Source organism: Carcharhinus amblyrhynchos, chromosome 12 (genome assembly GCF_965287045.1).
Source record: "Carcharhinus amblyrhynchos chromosome 12, sCarAmb.v2.hapA, whole genome shotgun sequence".
Lineage (NCBI taxonomy): Eukaryota > Metazoa > Chordata > Chondrichthyes > Carcharhiniformes > Carcharhinidae > Carcharhinus > Carcharhinus amblyrhynchos.
This window is the reverse complement of record NC_137335.1, coordinates 26,566,978-26,592,892: the sequence shown is the minus strand read 5'-3', so window position 1 is coordinate 26,592,892 and position 25,915 is coordinate 26,566,978. Positions and strand designations below refer to the sequence as shown.

General features: G+C 43.1%; 1 protein-coding gene across 2 annotated transcripts in view; it reads left to right on the top strand.

Annotated features, from left to right (window-relative positions):
• The first annotated feature begins 7,312 nt into the window (after nt 1-7,312).
• LOC145350870 (filamin-A-interacting protein 1-like) overlaps nt 7,313-25,915 on the top strand; it is a 200,680-nt gene continuing 182,077 nt past the window's right edge. For both annotated transcript variants that reach the window (XM_080200263.1, XM_080200262.1), the window contains exon 1: nt 7,313-7,686. The gene's annotated coding sequence lies outside the window, so the exon portion shown is untranslated. The remainder of the gene's footprint in view (nt 7,687-25,915) is intronic.

Below are 25,915 nucleotides of genomic sequence, written 5' to 3'. Positions count from 1 at the left end.
TTCTGTGGTGGGAGTGGCGGGGGCAGAGAAGGGAGGCCAGATGGATCTCTGCTGTGGGGGACAGGAGGAGAAGGGAAGTGGGCCAGACCATTCTCCGGTGGGGGAGGGGGGTGGAGGATAGGGGCGGGGGCGAGGGGGGGGTGTCTGTTGCCACTCGGTGGGTGATCAGTGGAGGGGAAGGGGGGAGCCGCTGCCACTCTATGGGCAATTATTTGAGAGGAAGGAAGGCAGAGGACCTTGATCGGTCTGGGTAGTGGGGGGTGTGGTGGGTGGATAAGGGGGCCAGTTATGTTGTGAGATGGGGACGATGTCTGTGGGGGCCTTCAGTCCAGCTTTTCACTCCCGGGCTGCTTTATCCGCTTTTTCCGGCCTGGGAGCAATGTGACAGGGGTGCTCATTTTTCAAATTTTTTTCACTGCACATGGGCAGTTCATAGCTCCAATTAGAGCTGCAACATTTCAGGCACAATAAGCCCCGCCCACAGTAGATTCAGACCCATGATTTTTTTTCAGGCTAAGCGCATATGGACGCACTAGAGAACAGATTTCCAAGTCGGATCTGAATTGTGCCCAGATTCAGCACTTAGAATGAAAATGGTAAAATCGGGCCCTCACTGTCAGCATTCTCAGTGTCTAAGAATCAATATGAGGGGAATTTTACTGTCTTGTTATACAATATCATGATATTTTCAGCATCTGTCTCTCAATGTCAAAATATTGTCAGCACCTATTGCTCAATGTCAAGGCATTCTTGAATGCATTGCTCCAATTCAGTGTAATCTCAGCATCCACTGTATTTCTCAATTGAAGGCATTCTCAGAATGTATTGTTCAATGTCAGGGGAATCTGTGGATGGAAGTCAACACTAACAAAGCAGCTATTTTTCAAGACCACTGGTATCTCCAGCATCTACTGCTCACTGTCAGCATTCACTGTTCAAAATAATGGTGTCAGTAGCATGTATTTCTCAATGACCTGCACCAAATCATTTTCAAATTTCACCCCTGACCTATATTGGCTCTTGGTCAAGTAATATTTTGATTTTAAATCCTCATCCTTGTTTTCAAATTCCTTCATAGCCTTGCCCCTCCCTATCTCTAACCTCATCTAATCCCACAACTCTCTGGTTATCTGTGTTCCACTAATTCCAGTCTCTTGAGAGTCACCAATTTTAATCGCTCCACTATTGGTGAATGTGCCTTCAGTCACTTAGGCTCTAAGCATTGGAATACCTTCTCATCACCTCCAAACCTCTGTATCTCATTTTCCTTCTTTGAAACATCCTTTAAACCCACCTGTTTGGTCAAATTAAGCTTTTGATCATCATGACCTATTATATTACCTCTTTATGTGGCTTTGGGTCATATTTTGCTTTATAATAGTCCTGTGAAACATTTAGTACATTTAGTTTTATTAATAAGAACCTAAGGACATAAGACCATAAGAACTAGGAGCAGGAGTAGGCCATCTGGTCCCTCGAGCCTGCTCCACCATTCAATAAGATCACGGCTGATCTTTCCGTGGACTCAGCTTCACTTACCCACCCGCTCACCATCACCCTTAATTCCTTTACTATTCAAAAATTTATCTGTCTTTACTTTAATAACATTTCATGAGGTAGCTCAGCTGCCTCACAGGGCGGGGAATTCCACAGATTCACAACCCTGCTTCTAACTATTCCCTTCACCATCTTCTATGTTTCTATAAGATGTCCCCTCATTCTTCTGTATTCCAATGAGTATAGCCCCAATCTACTCAGTCTGTCCTTATAAGCCAACCTTCTCAATTCTGGAATCAATTAGTGAATCTTCTCTGTACTCCCCCAAGTGCCAGTAAATCCCTTCTCAAGTAAGGAGACCAAAACTGTACACAGTACTCCAGGTGTGGCCTCACCAGCACCCGATACAAATGCAATATACCTTCGCTGTTTTTAAACTCCATCCCTCTAGCAATGAAGATCAAAATTCCATTTGCCTTCTTAATGACCTGCTGCACCTATAAACCAACTCCTTGTGATTCTTGCACAAGGACACTCAGGTCCCTCTGCACAGCAGCATACTGCAATTTTTTACCATTTAAATAATAGTCCATTTTCCTATTATTCCTACCAAAATGGATGACCTCACATTTACCAACATTGTATAACATCTGCCAGACCCTCACCCACTCACTTAGACTATCTATATCTCTTTGCAGACTTCTAGCATCCTCTGCACACTTTGCTCTGCCACTCATCTAAATGTCATCTGCAAATTTTGACATATTGTACTTGGTCCCCAACTCTAAATTATCTATGTAAATCTTAAACAATTGTGATCCCAACACTGATACATGAGGCACACCACTAGTCACTGATCGCCAACCAGAAAAACACCCATTTACCTCCACTCTTTGCTTTTTATTAGTTGACCAATCCTCTATCCATGCTAATGCGTTACCGTCACACTGTGCACCTTTATCTTATGTAGCTGTCTTTAGTGAGGCAGTTTGTCAAACGCCTTCCGGAAGTCCAGATACACCACATCCACAGGTTCCCCATTGTCCACTGCACATGTAATGTTCTTAAAGAATTCCACCAAATTAGTCAAACATGACTTTCCCTTCACAAACCCATGCTGCATCTTACCAATGGGACCATTTATATCCAGATGTCTTGCTATTTCTTCCTTGTTGATAGATTCAAGCATTTTCCCTACTACAGAAGTTAAGCTAACTGGCCTATAGTTACCTGCCTTTTATCTACTTCCTTTTTTAAACAATGGCATCACATTTGCTGTTTTCCAATCTGCGGAAACCACCTCAGAGTCCAGTAAATTTTGGTAAATTACCACTAATGCATTTGCTATTTCTCCCACCATCTCTTTTAGTACCCTGGGATGCATTCCATCAGGACCTGGAGACTTGTCTACCTTTAGCCCCATTAATTTGCCCAACACTGCCTCTTTTGTGATTACAGAGTTACGGTTGCAGGATGGTCATGACTGGGAGTTAAATATCCAGGGGTATCAGATGGTTCAGAGGGACCAACAGGAAGGTAAGGGAGGTGGTGTAGCTCTGATATTTAAAGATGACATCAGGGTGGTGGCGAGAGATGATACGGAAAAAATGTTGAATCCATCTGGTGGAAATTAGAAATAGTGAGGAGAAAAAGTCACTGATAGGCGTAGTCTATGGGCTACCAAATAATGACATCGTGGTGGGGCAAAAAATAAACAAAGAAATAACTGACGCATGTAAAAATGGTACAGCAATGATCATGTTTTGTCTTTTTTTCTCTTTTGTTATGGCCATGGTGGTAATAACTTCAGAATTGCCTGTAGACAACATTCTGAAAGTTTTAATCCTCAACAGAGTTGGGGGCTCATCCGTGATTATGCTGTTTACTTTTGGTTGTGCTCAATTAAGATTAATTGATGTGTGTGGTTTGTGAATGCTTACTTGAATTCACTGCATTTAGTGTCAATTTGTGATGTGTACTTTCCATGACAGCTTTCATTGATCCATGTTGGGATAAAGTATATTTCTAATGCAGATTGAGTAATTGAGTGTTCCAATATTTTTCCTGCCTCCCATGTGACCTCTTAACATATGGACCACCTGTACATTTAACCTTTGGTCTCAAAGTTCTTTTTGGAAATGTGATACATGCTCAAACTATTCCCAGATGAATTGTCCATGTTTTTCAAATCCGAATTCAGAGAGGAGCTAAATGTAACTATGATGCTTTTGAATCACATTCCTTCTTGGCCACCTAAATTTTCAGTTACCATAAATTAGTTGAAGTGAATAAAGCTCAACTGAATGAATATTGATGCTTGGGTGTTATCATTTATATCCTTAAAGTGTGTTAAATAGTCTTTTGACTTTGCATTTGTTATCCCAGTGATAATGGGAATGCTGCAATATAAGGTTTGGTTGATGCACAGAAAATCTAAATGATAGTTAAGTTGGCATTCATCTGTCTCGGGAGACAATGGACTACATGTGTAGTGTATGCTATTTCTAGATTGAACATTGTGGCTGTAGAGAGTAACTCATGAGTGGCAGTCCCTTCCACAGCTGACACCAATGAATAGCATTGGCCCTAAGTCAACTGATGTTTTCTTCATTCTGGCGAGTTCACTTTTCTGCCATCTGATTATTTCTTTGATCTCTGCTTTTTCCATGACCTTTCTGACTACTTGCCTCCATGCACTCTAGTCAGCAATGAAGACTCTTCATGTATCAACTCTGATTCCAGGCATGCCTTTAGAATGCAGCCATCATCCATGACCACATAATTAGCCAAGGGAGTCGCAACTGACTCAAGATAGCCAGCATGCTGGAGAAGCCTACATGCTTTCCATTTCGTACTTAGTCCGATCAGGAGATGCCCAATATTCACCTGAGGGTAGTGGAAGCTGTTTAACTGATTTTCTTGGTGTCTACAAGTGGTCCACGACTTGCTGCAGTAGAGGAGGGTACTGAAAATCCAAGCTTGATACACATAGAGCTTGGTATTTTTGATTACTTTGCTGTTGGTCCACGCATGCCCTCATCAACTTGGCAGCCTTGGCAATCCTGGTGTTAATTTTCGCATCAAGTGACAGGTTGCTCATGATTGTTGATCCAAGGTATATGAAGCTCTTGATGATCTTTAGAGTGAGATTACTAATATTGATGAAAGGTGGAGTCTCATTCCAAACTTCTCCTAGACATTGGAGAACTGATCTACAGGATGCTGTAAATAAAGTTCAGTGTGGCATCAACAACAAATGGCAACTCACAGACTAGGACTTTATGCGCTTTGGTCTTGCTGCACAGTCTTGCCAAGTTGACCAGCTTGCTGCAAGTTCTGGTATCGACAATCACGAGCAGCCTGTCACTTAATGTGAAAATCAACACCCTCATTTGAATCATTGAAAGTGTACAATAATAAAATAAGAGAAGAATAGAGAAGAATATGCCAAACAGAATTGGTGCCAGGATGCAATCCTGCGAGCAATGTGGCACAGTGGTTAGCAAGCTGCCTCAGTGCCAGGTACCCAGTTCAATTCAGCCTTGGGTGACTCTATGTAGAATTTGCACATTTTCCCCTTGTCTGTGTGGTTTCCTCCCATAGTTCAAAGATTAGGTGGATAGACCATGCTAAATTGCCCCATAGTGTCCCAAGATATGTAGGTTAAATGGATTAGCCATGGTAGATGTGAGGGGTTACGGGTAGAAGGTGAGAGAAAGGGCCTGGGTAAGTTACTCTGTCAGAGGATCGGTGCAGATGCAATGGGCCAAATGGTTGCCTTCTGCACCTGATGTAGCTCCAAATGCAACTGATGGAACTGTGCATGTCTTATGAAAAGTTATGTCCAAGAGTAAAGTACATAACCACATAATGGTAAAGCGATTTGGCTTGCTGGTTATATTCTCTTTCTTTCATTGTAGAATAAAACTAGTATGCAAAATTGTGTGCAATTCTGGTCACCCTATTATAGAAAGGATATTATTAAACTAGAAAGAGTGCAGAAAAGATTTACTAGGATGCTACTGGGACTTGATGGATTGAGTTAGGAGAGGCTGAATAGACCGGGACTTTTTTCTCTGGAGCGGAACAGGCTGAGGGGTGACCTTATAGAGGTCTATAAAATAAGGAGGGCTTAGACAAAGTATATAGTCAATATCTTTTCCCAAAGGTAGGGGAGTCTAAAACTAGAAGGCATAGGTTTAAGGTGAAAGGGGAGAGATACAAAAGTGTCCAGAAAGGCAATTTTTTCACACAGAGGGTGGTGAGCACCTGCAACAAGCTGCCAGAGATAGTAGTAGAGGTGGTATAATTTTACCTTTTAAAAAGCATTTAGATAGTTACATGGGTATGATGGGTATAGAGGGATAATGGCCAAATGCGGGCAATTGGGACTAGCTTAGGGGTTTTAAAAAAAGGGTGACATGGACAAGTTGGGCCAAAGGGCCTGTTTTCATGCTCTATGAAAATGTAAACCTCTATGAAATGTCTGTGTGAATGGAAATTTAAATACTGGAGAGTTGAGTATTAAAACGGGCTGTTTTAAGTTATTTAGAACAGAGAAAAGCATCGACACATAGAGCAAGTGTGAGAGAAAGAAACACAAGGAGGAGGATAAAGTAAAATCATTTTCCTTAAAGCATCAATATTAGGTGTAGAGACCCCTGTAGTCTCTCCAACTTAGCCAATAAACTCACATCCAGACAAATGCTGTAAACACCAACTACTATGCCTACATTTAAACTGTTTAAGTTTAAGGGGTGAAAGTTTTGAAAAAAAAAGGAATTCACTAGCAATTCATGATCTTGTGCTGTCCCTTTTGCATCTATCCTGCCTGCCTGATATTTTCAACATTTGCATTTCCTTATAAGGCCGATTTTCTGGTTGTCTCTGACAACATCACCCACAGGCCCATCCTTTTCTGCTGAGTAAAATCATTGAATGGAAAATTGTGAGCAGCACATTTGTGATTCTCTGATGTGTACAGTGGGGCTCAGCACACTACGGTCCAGTATGATCTGACGATGAATGGTTAAACCAGTTATCTGTGATGTCCCTTCAGTCTGCAATCCTTGGTCTTAAGTAAAACAAAGGGTGATGGGCACAGCAGAGGGCATTAACCTATTCATATGCCTGAAAATTCTTCAACTTTCAGGCGTATGAATAAGTAGTTGCAGTGCGCATGTTGATGTGATGAAGCCAAGGGTCTTATCATTGTTGTTTTCTTTATATTTAAGACCGTGACAGATAAGAGGAGCAAGAGAATACTCTCACATTTGCACATTCCAAAATTTTAAAGTGACGGCAACCAAAGAATACAATGCAATCCTACTGAATTTGTTTGCTTGCAATTCCTTACAGGTTTCAGCAAGTTGCTGATCTCTGGAAAAATACGAGTCATTGCACATTGGTCTGTGTCAACCAGAAAATATTTCACTTTTTTATGTAAATTACTAGTCAAACCAGATTCGTTGTCACTTGGAGTATTTGCTTGCTGTCTGTGGATGTCATACACAGAGACCCAGAAGCTCTGTATTTGTGGACAATGTCGATTTTTACTGATCAAATAGGAGCTGACATTAAGAGGGAAGCTGTGCAATCTAAAATAGTGACTGCATACAGATGAAATAGTTGGCAAGGGGCCACAGAAGGGATTTGATGGTTTTACTCCTTCTTCCCCTAGTATGTGGCGGTTTGGCTGTAACTCTTCATAAATAAGAACAGCTCAGCTGTTCAATAGCAGAGAGAACTGCTACAAAGTTTTCAGCTGTTGACAGGCTTGACTTGCTGAGAACGCCAGTTAAATATAACTCGAGGGAACTGATTCCGACATAGCCACCAGTGTCACAGTATCTGAGGGTTGTATCAGCTCCGGCAAGGGAAAACACAGCACTGAGACATTAAACAGGAGAGCAACAGACTTCATTTTCCAAACACTAACAGTTTCTAATCTGGAGACTATGTGGACCTTTTATGGTAGCCAGCTTGTCTAAAAGAAGAAAAATACTCTTGCCCTGTTCTCCACTTTTCCTGCACGATCTCAGCAGATGGTGGGTAGAGAGAACTCAGAAATTCATCTTCACCTGTACTATATTGTGGAAATGTTTGCCTGATCTGTTAGATTATGGAACAATCACACCTCTAGCCACCGACCTATTAGATTTGTTCTATCCTCAGTAACACCAATCTCAGGTAAGTGAAGTTTCTTGTTATTATAACAAAAAGAATTACAGATTCTGTCATGAAACAACTTGTGTGGTTTAACAGATGGTGAAAAGTAAATTTACCACTTTACATCTTTCAAACGGTGGAAAAGTTGATACTGTACAGTGTTCCAAACTGAAACTGTCAACAGAGGAGGCATCATTTTTCTAATACTGTCGGTGTAACCATTCAAACATAAACTAGATGTAATGTCATCTCAGTCTACGTCAAAGTTTGGAACAGTCTTGATAACAAAATAAAAATGTCAGCCAAACTGAGAACTGTTATTCTCTTCTTGCTATCAATACCCTATCTGCTCAATCAAACAACATCAATATCTGAGCACTGGACTGGGACTTCATTGTCATTATAAGTTTTCTAGTAATAAAAACGTATTTTGAACAGTGGTTGGTATCCTTAAGGTAGTCAAATAATACAAAAGCCATTTCTCATAATGTAAACTAGCTGTCTGAAATCTGTTATCTCTTTGTAATTTGGATATTTCATGGGGCACTATAGATAGCATTGTAGCTCAAACAACTGCCATCTGTTTAATGTTTTGTTCTGTTTTCCAGTAAATATCCCAGGCAGACATTATGGATGTGATTGGTCACACAGGCTGCATAGATCTTTTTCACCAGCATTCTTAGCCTACTCTTTTATGCAAAGGCCAGTCCTGGAGCAATAAAAATACTAGCCTGAGCAGATGCAAGTTCCGTCATTGGCCATTCCCTTAGATGGTTGAAAAGACCGTCAATTTCAAACTAAGAGACATGTAAATTAGATCTGGAATCAGGCCACAAATGTACTGTGTTTAGAAGTCATAATACAAAATTTTGAGTCAACTTGTCATTTCAAAGATCCTTTTATGAGGCTGAGAATTTTCCATTATTCTGAAACAATCAAGATACAGTATTCCCAGGATTTATTTTTTCCCCTTTGGAATGATTCATTTTTTTGCGTTGTAGCCTGCAGTTTTAACACCATTGTGTCATTGTTGCTGATTATTCAGCAGTTATTTGGCAGTAACTAGCCATCAATACCAGAGGGATCGTCTTACAAATATTAACCCTTTGAAAGCCATATCGAGGCTTTTATTCACCCGGAATAAAAATACAACAATTTTAGAGTCTTCCAATTCACTGAATTAATTGCTGTTATGGGAGGTTAGATTTAATTATCTAAATTCCAAGGAAAATCAGTCCTCTCTACATTTTATCATAAAAACCATGAGTGCATTTGGAAAGCTAATTAGCAAATGAAGAACTAAAATAATCGAGATGAACCCAGTCTCCTTCATTGAAAGTAAAGAACAGAGTTCTGAGCAGTTTGCAAATATTGGTTTTAATGGCATCACTCCAGGTAAAAGTCTCACAACACCAGGTTAAAGTCCAACAGATTTATTTGGTAGCAAAGGCCACTAGCTTTCGAACCCTCTCTCAACTCACATTGTCTGTACCTTTAAGACTTGATTACCTGTAAAGACTTGTCTTCCAACCATTATTTTGTAAACTGAGTTTGTGTCTTTATATGCCCTGTTTGTGAACAGAACTCCCACTCACCTGATGAAGGAGCAGCGCTCCAAAAGCTAGTGACTTCTTTTGCCAAATAAACCTGTTGGACTTTAACCTGGTGTTGTGAGACTTCTCACTGTGTTTACCCCAGTCCAACACCGACATCTCCACATCATCACTCCAGGTGGCAGAGAAGAAAAGGATTAAAGTATGAAAGTATAATTTGAAGGAAATGTGTGGAAATCTGTTGTATAAGCCATATGGAAGTTCATGTTCTTAAGCACTATAAAGGTGATAGACTGATCTTCATTTACTGAATGAATTGCATTTTTCATTCTGCGATGGCAAGTGTAAAGGAACTTATAAGGAAGGACTTAATAGTACATGCTAGAATTTCCTCTAATGATCCCAACGATCTTTAGGATTTTTAGAAATTCTTTAATTGGCCATTAGTTCAACCTTTGATCTGTTAACATTCCAACCATTTGACCTAACTTGAGGGGGAGGCAGTGATGTAGTGGTATTGTTACTGGACTGGTAATCCAGAGATCCAGGGTAATGTTCTGGGGCCCCAGGTTCAAATCCCACCACAGCAAATGGTGAAATCTGAATTCCAGCACGCCAGCTGTGATCTGTGGAGGTCACTGCCAGTGTGAGAGATTGATGTCACCTAATCTCTCTGCTTGGACCCCATCATCAATGGTGAGCAGGGAGGTGAAAACACACCACACAGGTGGGCTCCCCTCAGGGTGCTCCAGATGAGGGCTCCAGGTGCTCCTTCCCTCTGCCAATGGCTGCTACATCTGATGATGCCTTGAAACCTGAGGAGTGCCCAGTCATGGTGTTGGATGCTCCTTCCCAGCTGGAGTCAACTCAGGCTCCAGTGGCCAGAGGATGACCACCAAGGCCATCATGCCCACCATGACAGCTAAGTCAGCAGGCTACCTCCAACGCCGCTGCCAGTGATGGGGTGGCACCAAGACACAGCACTAGGAGACATGAGTTGAAGCACCTTGAACACAGCAAGGACGTGTCGTGGGTGTCACTACTTGTGTTCATCCTGCTGAAGTACAGAGGAAGCAATGAGGATGTGGCTGTAGTGTTAGAGGGGTGTGAGAGGGAGCAGAAATTCACACAGGCAATGGGAAGCACTGGGTTGAAAGTCACAGATATATGAAGTGATGAGGGTCAGGGCTCTGTTACGATTCTACAGTGCTCACGGTGGTGTTCTCACTCTTTCAGTGCATGATTCATGAGAATCATGGAGCCTTTTGAGTTGGCCTTTCTACTGATCAGGATTGACCAGCAGCAGAGACAACAATGTGCTGCTGTGTGTGGCCAGGACCAGCAGCCTGCAACTGTTCAGGGAGTAGGACCATTGACGGAGGAGCAATATCGGAGACAGTACCGGCCAAAATCCTCCGGTAGAGATGCCCCTACTTTCAGTTGTCTGAGCTGCAGTGCCAGGAGTCATCAAACCCCTCTAACACTACAGTCACAAACCCCCGTAGTTTCCTCTGTACTCCAGCAGGATGAACACAAATCATGACACCCACAACACGCCCTTGCTGTGTTCAAGGTGCCTTCAACTCATGTTTCCTGTGTCTGTCCCGGGGACAGTTGACCACCTCTGCCACATACTGCATGAGCTGACAATCCATGGAACTGGTGGACAGAGCCTGTGGCCCTTAAAGTTACAGCCGCTCTGAACTTTTATTCTAGCATTCGTTTCAGGGAAGCTCAGAAGATATCTGTGGCATCTCTCAGTCTGCCACTCACATCTGTATTAAGATGCCCTTTATGCCAGGGCTGAAATGCGTATCAACTTTGACTGGGACCCAGTGAGCCAGGGCACCAAGGTCATAGGCTTCACCCATTTAGCAGGGATGTCCCAAGATACAAGGTCTGGTAGGTTGCTGCCACATAGCTGTTACGCCACCATGGCGGCATGCATCATTCCTGATCACCTCTTGTTTCGGGGATGAGTGGGAGCAGTAGGTGGTGAGATTTCCCACAGTGAATGTAAGGTCAAGCTAATGATGTAGTGGCATCATTATCTCACCATTTGGTTGCATGTTTTCAATGGCAGGGAGCTGCAGTTATTGGCCTGACTCTACAGGAGAATGATAATGACTTGTAGCGAGGCCAAAATGATGCTTCTGTCAGCAATATGTCTGACTCCTGCCTAACAGAGCCACACGTGTTGTGCCAATGAACGGGTACATCATGGGGTTTAATCAAAGCTGGAATGAATAGTCTCAGGCACTGTAGGCCCCTCTAAGTATGTGGCAAGGTTTTCACTTTCATCTTATACCCGAGGTGGGCTGAAAATCAGCACCTCGACAGCCCCTTGGCCTCTCCTGCTCAGGTGAAGAGATGCAACATTGAACTGCTGTATCCAGATAGATGGAAGGCATTGGGGGGGAGGCATTGCTCCTTTCATGAACAGGGTCCTGGGAGAGGTGGGGGGGGGGGAGGTGGGGTGTGCGGGTGTTAGGGAGAGTGTAGTTGTCTGAGTGTGGGAGAGACATAGCACAGCCATTCACACACTCCACAGGAATGAAGTGCTGAGTGTGTGTGTGGGTCCACTGAAGCTTGGCAGCATGAAATGACAGGGTGGGGGCTCTGTGAGTGAGCAGAGTGATCCATCATTTATAATTACATACAGTGGTGACCTCTCTGCACTAGTGCCGACTTTCACCTGTGCCAACTGGGTGCCCATCACTTCTACATCTTCCTCACTCTCCCACTACATCTAGGTGCTTCCTCAGGATCTGCAGCTGAGGTTGAGACGGCCTGCTGACTTCCCTATTGCCTGAGAATACCTTGGTGGGCATCCCCTGGGGGTCTGGACCTTGAGGGTTCTGGCCTGCTTTCAGGCCACATGGATATTGAAGTGCTGCCCTCATCAATGTGTGGGGCTCACAGGAAGGGGAGACTAAGATAGGCTGGACACCCCCAGGGTCTCCTGGGTGAAAGACACTGGGCTATGCACCAGATGACTCTCATCCCTTCAGGTCCCAGTGGGTCCAGTGGTCTTCCATGGGCAACTGTGAGCTCCAAGGGCCCACCGTCTCTGATGCTGACATTCATGGCTTCCCACTAGTGCCTGCTCCATGGAATTCATGCTCACAGACATGGAGGTCATGAGTTGAACCATGGTACAGAAATCTCCTGTCATGGAATGCATGTCCTGAGCCAAGGTCTCTACTGTGGACACCAACCTCACAGTGTTCACCTATTGCACTGCAGTGACAACTTCATCTGCTTGGACATATGGTGATGGACTTCCCCAGTCAGTCTTGCAGTCCAAGGAGGCATGCTGTCATCCCCTCCTGATGCTCGTCTTTGCAGCTCCAGCAGCTCTAGGATGACCAGGCCCAGGGGCACATCATTGGGCAAGGGATCAGCAGAATCCTTGCCTCCAGCATCCCTCTGAGTGCCAGTTCCCTGGAACAGCCCTGTCTCTGCCTGCTGTGGATCTTCAGCTGTGAGGTGCACACCAGTGAGTGACCCTGAAGCCTGCCTACTTAGTGAACCCATTGAGGAGTGAATATTTGCGTTGATGCTGAGTGTGGGTGACAGCTATGATGCCATTGTTTATGGCTACTGTAGGTGCAATGTGATTATCATGGCCATATAAAATTTTGTCAATGAGGCTAAGATTCGGCCAAAAATTAGGCAAGAGCCTCTGACGTGAGTCGCTCCATTTTTCTTGTCAGAGCTGACACTTCGCTAAATTCTGGAAAGATTGCCCCTTTTGCTTCAGGAAAAGTGTGAAAATCTCTGAAAAATGATAAGACACATCACCCCTCACCACTTCACAGAGCTGTTGCACCTTGGTGTCTCTATTGCTTCCAATCAATTATCCAAATTTAATCAGCTTGTGTTTAGAGTTTGTTTTTGGAAAAGAATATAGTCGCAAGCATTCCATTGCTAACACAGAGACTTTAATTTGGAGTTGGAATTCAACAGACAATAGGATTAGTTTGGTAAATTTATGGAATAAAATATTTTACACAGTTTATCAAAATTCTGCTTTTTCATATTTGGACATGGATGTATTGTGTTTCTATTGCCCATATTTACATTCACAAACTATTTCTGATAATAATTTTGAGGGATGAATGAGAAAACATGATTGTTCGTAAGTCTATCAGCTTCACTGATTGACAACAGTCCTGTGGGAAATCCAACACTCCTACCATTGTTGCAAAGGGATTTAACTGAGATTAAAGACCTTCACTTCCATCTCAGAATGAAAGTTCATCTTAAAGAAATCTCAAAAAGTCTGGCGGCTGTTCTTTCCCGTGATTTTGTGCATCAATGCTGGAATGAATATTTTCAGCAACTCTTCAACTGTGAATCCAGAGTGAAAGCTGATACTCTCCAGGCACACCCGCAATCACCTATGGTAGAGTCACCATCAAGAGCTGTAGCAAGCTAGCAAACGGATTAAAAACAACAAAACTGGTGCTCCTGATGGTATTCCAGCTGAGCTCTTCAAAGTTAGTGAGTGTGCTTTCACTCACAACAGAACTCCATGCATTCATCCAATGGATTTGAGAGAAAAATTAACTCTGAAATGAAGAATGCAACAATTGTAACTACCTCCAAGGGATAATCAATCATCTTGTGGAAAGTGTTGAGGTATTTCCCTCTTGTCCACAACAAGAAAAATCCTAACACATTCTCCTGAGTCACCTACTTGCTGTAATTGTGAAATCCCTTCTTAGAAACACAGTGTGTTTCTAAGTTCTCTAGAACTGCCAGATGAAAATCTAATATAATTTTTGTTGCCAGACAAATACAAGACACATTTCCAGAACGATACCAGGAACTCTTCATTACATTCATCCACCTTGACTCATTGATCATGAGGTTCTGGATTGTGGTTAAAAGATTTGGATCATAGAATCCCTGCAGTGGAGAAGGAGGCCATTCAGCCCATCAAATCTGCACTAGTTCTCTGGCAGACCATCTCACCCAGGCCTTCGCCCTGTAATCCATGAAGCCATTGATCCCTGTAGCCACTTACCATGGCTAATCCATCAAACCTGCATATCTTGGAACACTAAGGCGCAATTTTACCATGGCTAATCCACCTAACCTGCACATCTTTGGAGTGTGGAAGGAAACTGGAGCACCCAGAGGAAACCCACGCAGACACAGGGAGAACATGCAAACTCCATGACTCTATGCAAACCTCTAGGACTCTATGACTCCACACAAACAGTCACGCAAGGCTAGAATTGAACCCAGGTCCCTGGAGCTGTGAGACAGCAGGGCTAACCACTGTGCGACTATGCCACCTATGTTGAAGAAACTTCATTACGCTCTTGTAAATGCTTCATGATGATATGACTGGAACTGTTTTGAGTAGGAGATCTGAAACAGTCCTTGTAAAAATCAGGATCACTGGCAAACAAAGCTGTGTGATAGCTGCCATGCTATTTATGATCTACCTGACAGCAGCTATTCACCTTAACAAAGATCAGCTGTCCTCTGATGTGAGTATTAAATAGTGTCTAGATGAAAAATTCTTTATCTCCAGTCGTGTCTATGTCAAAACTAAACTGACCATCATAGATATACATGATCTACAGTATGTGGATGACGGCTGTCTCATCGCCCATTCTGCACTGGATTTATACGCCACTCTCAATTTCTTCAATTCTACATATAAGAAAGTCAGCCTGACCTTGAATGTTGCCAAATCAGAGCTGACATATTAGGTCAGAGCTAGTCAGCCAAATATTCCACCTCCTCTATATGTTGAAACAGAGATTCCAGGATATGTTGAGCACTTCCTACACCTTGGCAACCACCTCCCCCAAAAGATCATCATTGACAAAGAGATTGAATATCGGATTAACTTAGCCATCTGCAAAAAACGGCAGTGAGTGTTTGACCAAAAGATATCAGTCAGTCAGCAAAATTCCTAGGGTGGGATTTTGCATCCCTAATTCCCCCTGCACCTAATGGCATGTTTTCTGGCAGTGGGGAGACTCTCCATTGGTTGCTGGTGGTATCTTCCGGTCTCACTGATATCTATGCCGTTTCACTTGGCTTGCTGGCCAACTGCCGTACAGCTGTTGTCATCACCACACCATACTGCAGTCAGACCTGGACTGCAAATCAACATGAGAGCACGAGAGAAATGTCATCAGTGAGGCCTCTGTCACATCCCCTGGACTCAATGGGAGGACCGGTGAACAAATGCTGGTGTCCTTTCAGTCTGCTCCAAAAACATTCAGACAAAACCCCTTCAAGATTCACTTTGATGGACTGGACACTGGCTGAAGCGTATCTCCCCACCAAGCCTTCTTTTCTCAATGCTCAACAGGCCAAAGTTCAAAGAGAGGACAAAGAAGTACTTCAAAGGCAGTTTGAAGCTCTCTTTGAAGTACAGCAGCACTGTTATTAATGACTGGGAGGAACTTGCTACCAATTGTTCAAAATGGTGTCAACTCGTTCATCAAGCTGCATCAGGCTTTGAGTCCAAATGCCTTAATGGTGAGGCAGAGCTGCGACAGTGAAAGAAAAGGAAGCTAATACTGCACTCTGAATCTTGCTAGCTTGTGGGACATCCTGCCCACATGTACAAAGATGTGTGGGCCAAGAATCAGCCTGTTTACTCACAGGAATACCTGGCAGAAACCTGCGACCCAGAGTAGATGTCATCTTCACTCCCCAGTGAAACATCTGTATATTGCTACATTCCATGTTATTGCATAATGAAAGAAGAACACAATGTGGCATTGTATTTGCCATTTGATTCCATTTGATATTGTTTCCAATCTTGTTTCTGTGTCCTCTTCTGACTTTGCAGTTAAGGCAGATCATTGGGCTAATGCTAAAATTTACTCTGTAGCTGACCATGGGAAAGTTGCATTGGAACACTTGCTGTTGACATTGGGTACTATAAATAGGAAAATATTCAATCTCCAGCTTCTTACATCTGTTATTCTGATGAACACAAAATAAAATCACCCCAATCCCTCGCTTTAGGAGAAATCTGCAGTGGTACAATAAGCAATATGTGGACATTGAAGTTTTCATGCGCCCATTGAAAGTTTAGTTAAACATGATAACCCTACTTAGGCTAGTCCAGATGTCCTGTTAATCATGATAATAAAGGGCATTGTACTCACGTTAAAGCATTTGGAAATAACTTATAGTTGTGGAGAAAGAGGATTATAGTGTTTTATTATAATCATGCCATATACAAGTGATGTATTCATGTTTAATGTTTAGTTTGTTGCTGCGTTATTTCTAAATATGCCTGAAGGATGATGCAGTTGATGTCCAACATTGCCCATTTGTTGCCAAAAGTCCTATAAACATCTCAAAGGAGAATGGACAGGATATCAATTTAGGTAAAAATTGCTGCTCATACTTTGAAGGCTTGAGGGGCACCGTTACAGCCAATAATGATCCATGCTTCAATCAAAACTGAGAAACTGAAACAACAAAAAAGAGGGGACAAAATGACTTATTTATCAAATGTGGAACTTGCTAACACATAGCATATTTAAAGAAATACACTTAAAAGGAAGCTAGGTAAGAACGAGAGAGAGTGAGTTAAAGGATATGCTATTAAGGTTACATGAAACAGAGCAGGTTTGCATGGGGCATAAAAAACAACCGAACTGTTGGGCTGTATGTCCCATTTCTGAACTACAGGTTCTATGTTCAGCATGGTAGCACAGTGGCTAGCACTGCTGCCTCACAGCACCAGGGACTTAGGTTTGATTTTCTGCTTGGGTCACTGTGGGAAGTTCTCACTGTGTCTGCATGAGTTTCCTCTGGGTGCTCCAGTTTCCTCCTACAGTCCGAAAGACGTGCTGGTTAGGTGCATTGGCCATGCTAAATTCTCCCTCAGTGTACCCGAACAAGCGCCGGAATATGGCGACTAGGGGATTTTCACTGTAACTTCATTGCACTGTTAATGTAAGTCTACCTGTGACTAATAAATAAACTATAAAAGGTGCAGAAAAAAAAGTCAATTGAATTGCTCTGCTAGTTTGGCCTCTTTTGTGTAACTTGCCAGCTATACAGGAAACAGAAAATAACATGTAGGAACACCAACAAAACAACGGCATGTTTTAAATAAACCAGTTTCTTCCTCCAAGTTTCAAATATAAAATAGAAATTGCAAATCAAACAAATCTCAACAAGAAGCAGAATAATATGCTGTAATGCAAGCTTCAGAGCCTGAGAAATACATACAGCTATTATAGGAGTGCCAAACAAGAGTAAGAAGCATTGCAGAGGGACAGAGAGTCTTGAAGCCAAATTTAAATTAAGTTTAGATTTATTTATTTATGTCACAAGTAGGCTTACATTAACACTGCAATGAAGTTACAGTGAAAATCCCCTAGTTGTCACACTCCAGTGCCTGTTCAGGTACACTGAGGGAGAATTTAGCATGGCCAATGCGCCTAACCAGCACATCTTTCGGACTGTGAGAGGAAACTGGAGCACTCAGAAGAAACTCACGCAGACACAGGGAGAATGTGCAGACTCCAGACAGATAGTTACCCAAACCGGGAATCAAACCAGGACCTGGCACTGTGAGGCAGCAGTGATAACCAGTGGCCACCATCCCGCCCATATTACATCAAGGATGGATACTGAACCCATTTCTCTTTCTGAATGTCATGGATATTCCAATTGAGCAGGTCAGATGGGGAGTTCCTTGGCCAATAATAGGCTTGTTATATAGTGCAGAAACTTGAGCAACATTGAGAGGAGCGGAACAATGACTGGATGCCAATGAGATGCCAATGCTGGGATGGATACATGGAGTGAAAGGAAAAGACAAAATTGGGAGCCTGTCAGAAGATCCCCTTGATGAGTATAGCTCCTGGGGGGAGAGTACATGGGGGAAAGGGACATGCCCTGGCACTGCTCCCTGACATTGCCACCTGGCACTGCCCCTGACACAGGTCAGCACTGCCAAGTTCAGCACTTCATAGGATCAGTGAAGATTGTGTGAGCATCAACAAAAGCAGCCAAGAAGAGATTGAGATGGTATGGTCATTTGTTGTGGAGAGAGAGAGAGAAAGAGAGACAGAGAGGAAATACGGTGAAATGAGTGATGGAGATGGAACTGCCTGGAAGCAGAGGAAGGTCTATGATCAGGTGGAAAGATGTGCTGTTGAGAAATTTAAACACAGTGGGACTGGAAGAGGAATGGGGGACTGACAGGAGGAGATGGAGAAAGGTGATTAACCAGTATTCTGTCTGCAAGTAAAACAGTTCTCCCTGAAAGAAATGTTGAAAGAAGAAGAATGCAAGCTTCAGTTTGTAACAGTGGATAACGGAAGGAGTTAACTGCTATCAGTGAGAATAAGACCTTCAGAAACAGAAAGGAGTGGCCTATCTGACACCATTGTGTCAACCGAAGTACATTGACAGACTCAAGGACACGCTACCATGGTTAATATAATGATTACCATTTTAGCTCTTTGTTTGTAAATGCTGAAAGTATGTTTCATATTGCCAGGAACCATTAGGTCATATTTTTAAATAATGTTCTGATGTGTTTTGACAATGCAGCGAGATGCTTTGCAGAGTCAGTGTGGTCACTGCCAAGCTTCCTCATTTGTTCTGAAATTCCTGGGGAATGTACTGTGTCCCACACTGCGCTCACACATAGGCTAAATATTTTTTACTCTTGTCGTCATCTCATTAATCTGGTACAGCACTTGGAGATAATGAAGTTCTAATATCTACCCTATAGAGTGGGAGAGGGAAATATAAAGGGAGCACATGATGTGAGATCAAAGCACTATTTTAGGACATGTTCCATGATGCATTAAGCCGTGAGTTGGAGAGTGACTAGGAATTTATTTTCAAAATACAGACTCCTGCACAGTTTAGTTGGCTGTAGACATCACAAGCCAAAACCAAGATATTTTATTTCAAAAAGGGGATCAATGTTAGCTATTTGATTTCTGTTACTTTTTTGTTTTTGAATTCCATTTGGGTACAGTGTTCCTGAAATGAAACAGGATTTTGAATGGTATAGGGGCAGTGTGGCAGGAGTGTACAGTTGGAAATTGGCAAAGTGGACATCATAAAAACACTGATTTGCATTAAATCTCACTGCTCTTCGTGCTTCTGGTGGTACATACACATGAACCTCTTTATCAAGAGAGTGGGTGAGTGGAATCTTAGCAAACAATGGCAAAGTGTCACGATCTGACTGAAAACAGAGAAACAGGCCAGTTTTCTTTCCAGATCTTCTGGCATAGAGTCATTGAGGTTTACAGCATGGAAATAGGGTCTTCGGCCCAACTTGTCCATGCCACCCAGTTTTAACCACCAAGCAGTCCCAATTGCCCACATTTGGCCCATATCCCTCTGTACCCATCTTACGCATGTATTTTTTTTTACGAATGCTTTTTAAAAGACAAAATTGTACCCCCTCTATTAATATCTCTGGCAGCTCATCTGAGACACTCACCACCCTCTGAGTGAAAAAATTGCCCCTTTGGACCCTTTTGTACCTCTCCCCTTTCAGCTTAAATCAATGTCCTCTAGTTTTAGACTCCCCTACCTTTGGGAAAAGATGTTATCAATGCCCTTCATTATTTTATGGAGTTCTATATGATCATCCTCAAGTCTCCTACATTCCAGGGAAAAAAGTCCCAGTCTTTCCAGTCTTTTCTTATAACTCAAATTACTAAGTCTCGGTAGTATCCTAATAAATCTCTTCTGCACTCTTTCTAGCTTAATAATATTCTTTCTATAGTAGGGTGACCAGAACCTTACATAGTATTCCAAGTGTGGCCTACCAATGTCTTGTAAAACTTCAACAAGACGTCCCAACTCCTGTATTCAATGTTCTGACCAATGAAACCAAGCATGCCGAATGCCTTCTTCACCATCTTGTCCACCTGTGACTCCACTTTCAAGAAGCTATGGACTCCAAGATATCTTTGTTCTCAAACTCTCCCCAATGCCCTACTATTAACTGAGTAGGTCCTGCCCCCCGATTTGATCTATCAAAATGCCATCATCTCACATTTATCTAAATTAAACTCCATCCACTATTCAGTGGCCCACTGCCCCATTGATCAAAAACCTACTGCAATCCAAGGTAACCTTCTTCACTGTCCACTATGCCACTAATTGTGGTGTCATCTGCAAACTTACTAACCATGCCTCCTCAATTGTCATCCAAATCATTAATAAAAATAACAAATAGCAGTAGACTCAGCACCGATCCCTGAGGCACATTGCTGGTCTCAGACCTCTAGTTTGAAAAATAACCCTCTACAACCATCCTCTATCTTCTGCCATCAAGCCAATTTTGTATTCAATTGGCTACGTCACCCTGAATCCCATGAGATTTAACCTATTGCAACAACCTACCATGTGATACCTGTCAAAGGCTTTGCTAAAGTCCATGTAGACAACGTCAACTGCACAGACCTCATCTACCTTCTTGGTTACTCCTTCAAAAAACTCAATCAAATTCGTGAGACATGATTTTTCACTCACAAAGCCATGCTAACTGTCCCTAATTAGTCCTCGCCTTGCTAAATACCTGTAGATCCTGTCTCTCCAGAATAACTTCTAACAACTTACCCGCTATAGACATTAGGTTCACCAGCCTGTAGTTCCCTGGCTTTTCCCTGCAGTCCTTCCTAAACAAAGGCACATCATTTGCCACCCGCCAATCTTCAGGCATCTCACCTGTGGCTGTCGATGATTCAAATATCACTGCTAGGAGACTCCCAATTACCTCCCTAGCCTTCCGCAACATCCTGGGATACATTTCATCAGGTCCTGGACTTTGTCAAAAATGACAGGGGGCATGTTTCACATCATCATGTTGAGGGGCAGGGTCTAAACATGTTGATAAAACTTACTGCAAGTCAGGTCTAAGGGGCGTGCCCCTTGGCACCCTGACACTGCCCAAGAGGGAAACTAGCAATGCCCATGAGGCACATTGGGCAGTGCCAAGGGAGCGGGATCAGAGGGGAAAGAGCCTATTGGGGTTGCGGTCGTTGGGGGTGGGGGGACCCGCTGCCATTTTGCACTTGGGATGACTGGGAGAGGGAGAGAACAGGTGATCGGGATTGGCCATTCAGGTTGGGTGGGTTGATTGGAGCTGCTGGGCAGGGTGGGGGGGGGGGGGGGGGTCGGGGCTGTTGGGGGGTGAGATGGGGGGGGTCGGGACTGTGCAGGTACAGCAATTATTAGGAAAGCTATAGAATATTATCAATTATTGCAAGAGGAATTGAATAAAAATGCTTCAGCACTTGTACAATCGCATCTGGAATACTGTGTATAGTATTGGTCATCTTATTTAAAGAATGATTTTAAGTGCGTTGGAAACAGTTCAGAGAAGGTTTGCCAGACTAACTCCTGGAATGAGTGGGTTTGCCTTATGAGAAAAGGCTGGACAGGCTTGGCTTGTATCCGCTGGAGTTTAGAGGTGACTTGATTGAAAGATATAAGGCCTGAGGGATGGTTGGAAGTGGAGAGGATGTTTCCTTTTGTGGGAAAATCTGGAACTAGAGGTCACTGTTTAAAATTAAAGAGTCACCCATTTAAAATGGAGATGAAATCCTCTCTCTCAAAAGTTGCACATTTTTGGAAATATTTTCCTGAAAAAGTGGTGGAAGCAGAGTGAATATATTTAAGGCAGAGGTAGATAGATTTTTAGTCAGCAAGTGGGTGATTGATTATTGGGGGTGGGTGGGGTGCAGATAGATGTTATGATCAGATCAGTCATGATTGTTTGTATGCTTGTATGCACACAGCAAGTGATTTGGGTTAGGAATGTTCTGCCTGGAAGTGTGGTGGAGGCAGGTTCAGTCGAAGCATTTAAGAGATTGTAAGAATGGAAACAAAATGCAGGGATACAGGGAAAAGGCAACAGAAAAATCACAAGGTCAGAATGCATATTTGGAGAGCCAGTGCTGACTCAGTAGGGTGAATGGCCTCCTCCAGTGCTGTAACAAGAATGTGATTTTGTGAAACGATAAGGACGAAGTATTTGCATAGATCTTCATCTAGATATGCCGAGTGGATGATCCATCTCGGCCTCCTCCGAGAGGTCCCCAGCATCACAGATGCCAGTCTCCAGTCAATTCGATTCATTAGTGATATTAAGAAGTAGTTGAAAGCACTGGATACTACAAAGCCTTTTCAAATGTCTGGCGATAATATTGAGAACATGTGCATTAGAACTTGGTACACACCTAGCTAAGCTATTCCAGTACAGCTACAGGAATCTACTCAGCAATGTGAAAGATTGCCCAGGTATGTGCTGTCCACAAAAAGCAGGATAAATCCAATCCGACCAATTACCGCCCCATCAGTCTACTCTCCATCATCAATAAAGTGATAGAAGGGGTCATCAACAGTGCTATCAAGTGGCACCTACACAGCAACACTGCTCACTAATGTTCAATTTGGGTTACGTCAGGTTCACACAGCTCCCAACCTCTTTAGAGCCATTGTTCAAACATGGGCAGAAGAATTGAACTCCATATGTGAGGTGAGAGTGACTGTTCTTGACATCAAGCCATCATTTGACCAAGTTTGAAATTAGGAGCCCTAGCAAAACTGGAATCAATGGGAATCAGGAGAAAACACTCCATTGGTTGGAGTCGTACCTGGCACACAGGGAGGTGGTTGTGGTTATAGAGCGTCAGTCATTTCAGCTCCAGGACATCACTGCAGGAGTTCCTCAGGGTAATGTCCTAGACCCAACCATCTTCAGTTGTTTCGTCAATGATCTCCTTCAATTATAAAGTCAAAAGTGGAGATGTTCACTGATGATCGCACAATGCTTAGCAACATTCCTCAGATAGTAAAGCCATTTATGTCTAAATGTAGCAAGTCCTGGACAATATCCAGGCTTGGGCTGGCAAATGACAAGTAACAATTGTGCTTGGCGATTTCCATCTCTGAAGATGAGAATAGGGAGGTCATGGATAGGGTTTCTAGGTCACAGCAGAGTATTGGCAGGCGGGATGGTGGGTTGAAGTGTGTATGCTTTAATGCAAGGAGCATACACAATAAGGTGGATGAACTTGCAGCCTGGAGTGGTGCCTGGGACTTCGATGTTGTGGCCATTTCAGAGTCATGGATAGAGCAGGGAAAGGAATGGTTGCTGCAGGTTCTGGGGTTCAGATGTTTCAGTCAGAGCAGAGAAGGTGGTAGAAGAGGGGGAGGCATGGCATTGTTAGTCAAGGACAGTATTACGGTGGCAGAAAGGATGTTTGATGTGGACCTGTCTATTGAGGTAGTATGGGCTGAGATTAAAAACAAGAAAGGAGAGGTTACCCTGCTGGGAGTTTTTTATAGGCCTCCAAAAAGTTCCAGAGATGTGGAGGAAAGGATTGCAAAGATGACCCTGGATAGGTGCGAGAATAACAGGGTAGTTGTTATGGGGGACTTTAACTTTACAAATATCGATTGGAAAAGCTATAGCTCAAGCACGTTAGAGGGGTCAGTTTTTGTCCAGTGTGTGCTGGAAGGTTTCCTGACACAGTATGTAGATAGGCCAACAAGAGGTGAAGCTACATTGGATTTGGTACTGGGTAATGAACCAGACCAGGTGTTAGACTTGGAGGTAGGTGAGCACTTTGGTGATAGTGACCACAATTCGGTTACGTTTACCTTAGTGATGGAAAGGGATAGGTATATACTGAAGGGCAGAAGTTATAGCTGGGGGAAAGGTAATTATGAGGCTATTAGGTGAGATTTAGGATACACAGGGTGGAGTAGGAAATTGCAGGGGCTGGAAACATCTGAAATGTGGAGCTTATTCAAGGAGCAGCTACTGCGAATCCTTGATAAATATGTACCTGTCAGGCAGGGAGGAAGTGGTCGAGCAAGGGAACCGTGGTGTACTAAAGAAGTTGAATCTTTGGTGAAGAGGAAGAAGGAGGCTTATGTAAAAATGAGATGTGAAGGCTCAGTTAGGGCACTGGAGAGTTATAAAGTAGCCAGGAAGGAGCTAAAGAGAGAGTTAAGAAGAGCTAGAGGAGGACATGAGAAGACTTTGGCGGATAGGATTAAGGACAACCCTAAAGCTTTCTATAGGTATGTCAAGAATAAAAGATTGGTTAGGGCAAGATTAGGGCCAGTCAGAGACAGTAGTGGGAAGTTGTGCGTGGAGCCTGAAGAGATAGGAGAGGCACTAAATAAATATTTTTCATCAGTATTCACACAGGAAAAAGTCAGTGTAGTCGAGGAGAATACTGCAATACCAGGTTGTAGACGAGACGGGATTGAGGTACATAAGGAGGAGGTGTTAGCAATTGTTGAGAGTATGAAAATAGATAAGTCCCCTGGGCCAGATGGGATTTACCCTAGGATTCTCTGGGAGGCTAGGGAGGAGATTGCGGAGCCTTTGGCTTGGATCTTCATGTCGTCATTGGCTACAGGTATAGTGCCGGAAGACTGGAGGATAGCAAATGTTGTCCCCTTGTTCAAGAAGGGGAGTACAGACTATCCTGGGAATTATAGACCGGTGAGCCTTACTTCTGTTATGGGCAAAGTTTTGGAAAGAATTATAAGAGACAGGATTTATAATCATCTAGAGAGAAATAAATTGATTAGGGATAAGCAACACGGTTTTGTGAAGGGTAGGTCGTGCCTCACAAACCTTATCAAGTATTTTAAAAAGGTGACCAAAGAGGTGCATAAGGGTAAGGCAGTTGATGTGGTGTATATGGATTTTAGCAAAGCGTTTGATAAGGTTCCCCATGGTAGGCTATTGCAGAAAATGCAGTTGCATGGGATTGAGGGTGATTTAGCAGTTTGGATCAGGCATTGGCTAGCTGATAGAAGACAGAGGGTGGTGGTTGATGGGAAATATTCAACCTGGAGTTCAGTTACAAGTGGTGTACCTCAGGGATCTGTTTTGGGGCCACTGCTGTTTGTCATTTTTATAAATTACCTCGATGAGGGTGTAGAAGGATGGATTAGTAAATTTGCTGACAACACTAAAGTCAGAGGAGTTGTAGACAGTGAGGATGGATGTTACAGTTTGCAGAGGGACATAGATAAGCTGCAGAGCTGGGCTGAGAGGTGGCAAATGGACTTTAATACGGAAAAGTGTGAGGTGATTCACTTTGGTAAGAGTAACAGGAGTACAGAATATAGGGCTAATGGAAGGACTCTTAGTTGCATTAGTAGCGAGCAGAGAGATCTCGGGGTACATGTGCATAGCTCCCTGAAAGTTGGCGCCCAATTACCTCGATGAGGGTGTAGAAGGATGGATTAGTAAATTTGCTGACGACACTAAAGTCAGAGGAGTTGTAGACAGTGAGGATGGATGTTAGAGTTTACAGAGGGACATAGACAAGCTGCAGACCTGGGCTGAGAGGTGGCAAATGGAGTTTAATACAGAAAAGTGTGAGGTGATTCACTTTGTTAGCTTTTATTGGTAGAGAGATTGAATTTCGGAGCCTTGAGGTCATGTTACAACTGTACAAAACTCTGGTGCGGCCGCACTTGGAGTATTGCGTACAGTTCTGGTCGCCGCATTATAAGAAGGATGTGGAGGCATTGGAAAGGGTGCAGAGGAGGTTTACCAGGATGTTGCCTGGTATGGTGGGAAGGTCTTATGAGGAAAGGCTGAGGGACTTGAGGTTATTTTCATTAGAGAGAAGAAGGTTACAAGGCGGCTGCCTAATTGAGGCATACAAGATGATCAGAGGATTGGA